Raw genomic sequence first — 3101 nt, 5'->3', positions numbered from 1 at the left:
GAGCATGTGGTTTGACATGATGTTGTGGCTACACATTTTAGTTATTCAGAATGGAAAAAAGGACAGCAATCGAAGCACAATAGCCTATATGTTACACATGTACAGTATATGTAAGTTATACATGTATTTATGTTCCTAGGCCATCATTGTAAATACGAATTTGTTCTTAACTGACTTGCCTAGTTAAATAAAGGTAAAATACATGTGTTTGATCTGTAGGGTACTAAAATTACACATGTACATTCCCTATAATAAGCCTATATTGATCAACCTGATCTATATTGTATTGACAATAAGCCTATATTGATCAACCTGATCTAGGTTCCTCTTATAGATTGCACAGGGTGGCAGGTAGGCTAGCGGTTTTTTATTTTTTTTTATTATTTTTACCTTTATTTAACTAGGCAAGTCAGTTAAGAACAAATTCTTATTTTCAATGACGGCCTAGGAACAGTGCAACCTTCCAGTCACAAGTCCAACGCTCTAACCAGTAGGCTACCCTGCCGCCCCAGGTTAAGGGCATAGGGCTGGGAACCAAAAGGTCACTGGTTTGAATCCTTGAGCTGACTAAGTGAAAAAAAATCTGTGGATGTGCTTTTGAGCAAGGCACTCAAACATACGTGCTTCTGTAAGCTGCTCTGGAGGTCTAATACATCACTGAAAAGATCAATTACATCTCGGGTGGTTGCCTTGCATGTTATTGGTGTAATAGTAACAGCCAAGCTGCTATACACTGGAAGCCCTGAGTCCATAATAAGCAGTATTGGTCCCTTTGCCTCCATCCAAGGTGGAAAAGGACACTCAAGGGCATGGCGCACACACACACACGCACGCGCACACACACACACGTTGTCTTTGTTGAGATTGCGATCTTCCACTGTCATTCAACCTCTGCGCTGTGTATAAAGGGACCTTGTTTGAAAGTATGCAGTTTGTCAGTGTCAGGTTTACAGGTAATATTTTAGAACTGACGGTTCATCATCTTCAACACTCCACCTGGTATAGGAGCAGAGTCAAATAGGAGCAGAGTCATATAGGAGCAGAGTCAAATAGGAGCAGAGTCATATAGGAGCAGAGTCAAATAGGAGCAGGGAAGAGTCATATAGGAGCAGAGTCATAAAGGAGCAGAGTCATATAGGAGCAGAGCAGAGTCATATAGAAGCAGAGTCATAAAGGAGCAGAGTCAAATAGGAGCTGGGAAGAGTCATATAGAAGCAGAGTCATAAAGGAGCAGAGTCATATAGGAGCAGAGTCATATAGGAGCAGAGTCATATAGAAGCAGAGTCATAAAGGAGCAGAGTCATATAGGAGCTGGGAAGAATCATATAGAAGCAGAGTCATAAAGGAGCAGAGTCATATAGGAGCAGAGCAGAGTCATATAGGAGCTGGGCAGAGTCATATAGGAGCAGAGCAGAGTCATATAGGAGCTGCTGGGCAGAGTCATATAGGAGCTGGGCAGAGTGATACAGGAGCTGATGTAACTGATGTGAAATGGCTAGCTAGTTAGCGGTGTTGCGCGCTAATATCGGTGACATCACTCGCTCTGAGACTTCGAAGTCGTTGTTCCCCTTGCTCTGCAAGAGTCGCGGCTTTTGTGGCGCGATGGGTAACGATGGGTGTCAGTTGTCTATGTGTGCAGAGGGTCCCTGGTTTGAGCCCAGGTAGGGGCTAGGAGAGGCTATACTGTTACACAGAGTCATGCAGAGTAGTCATATAGGAGCTGGGCAGAGTCACACTTCTGCTTCATCTTGGTACAGTCTAATTGAATATATATGGATTATCAATTTTCATAAAGTCTGTTATTAAGTTATAGTCAAGCTTCCTAAATGGTCAGCTATACTGCTCGATTTAGTAACTGGGCAAGTCAGTTATGAACCAGTTCAAATTTACAATGACGGCCTAAGAACAGTGGGTTAACTGCCTCGTTCAGGGGCAGAACAACAGATTCTTACCTTGTCAGCTGGGGGGGGGGGTTCTTGTGTCATCCTCATAGAGATGAACTTCAAAATGGCTCAGATTTCAAAAGATATGGTCTGTGTGTGGCGAGTCAGTGACATACACTACATGACCAAAAGTATGTGGACACCTGCTCATCAAACATCTCATTCCAAAGTCATGGGGCATTAATATGGAGTTGGTCCCCCCCTTTGCTGCTATAATAGCCTCCACTCTTCTGGGAAGGCTTTCCACTAGATGTTGGGAAATTTTTGCAGGGACATGCTTCCATTCAGCCACAAGGGCATTAGTGAGGTCGGGCGATTAGGCCTGGCTCGAAGTCGGTGTTTGAATTAATTCCAAAGGTGTTCGATGGGGTTGAGGTCAGGGCTCTGTGCAGGCCAAGTCAAGTTCTTCCACATCAATCTCTACAAACCATTTCTGTATGGACCTCGCTTAGAGCATTGTCACTGTTGCCACAAAGTTGGAAGCACAGAATCGTCTAGAATGTCATTGTATCAAATCAAATTTTATTTGTCACATACACATGGTTAGCAGATGTTAATGTGAGTGTAGCGAAAGGCTTGTGCTTCTAGTTCCAACAATGCAGTAATAACCAACAAGTAATCTAACTAACAATTCCAAAACTACTGTCTTGGAATGTATGCTTTATCATTAACTGTAACTAAGGGACCTATCCCGAACCAGGGACCTATCCCGAACCATGAAAAACAGCCCCAGACCATTATTCCTCCTCCACCAAACTTTACAGTTCACACTGTGCATTCAGGCAGGTAGCGTTCTCCTGGCATCCGCCAAACCTAGATTAGTCCGTTGGACTGTCAGATGGTGAAGTGTGATTCATCACACCAGAGAACGCGTTTCCAGAGTCCAATGGTGGCAAGCTTTACACCACTCCAGCCGACACTTGGCAGGGTGATTTACACCACTCCAGCCAACACTTGGCAGGGTGATTTACACCACTCGAGCCGACACTTGGCAGGGTGATTTACACCACTCCAGCCGACACTTGGCAGGGTGATTTACACCACTCCAGCCAACACTTGACAGGGTGATTTACACCACTCCAGCCGACACTTGGCAGGGTGATTTACACCACTCCAGCCAACACTTGGCAGGGTGATTTACACCACTCAAGCCGACAC

This window comes from Oncorhynchus mykiss, chromosome 15 (genome assembly GCF_057628025.1).
Source record: "Oncorhynchus mykiss isolate SJ-2025 chromosome 15, ASM5762802v1, whole genome shotgun sequence".
NCBI lineage: Eukaryota > Metazoa > Chordata > Actinopteri > Salmoniformes > Salmonidae > Oncorhynchus > Oncorhynchus mykiss.
Note: the sequence above shows the minus strand (reverse complement) of the source record.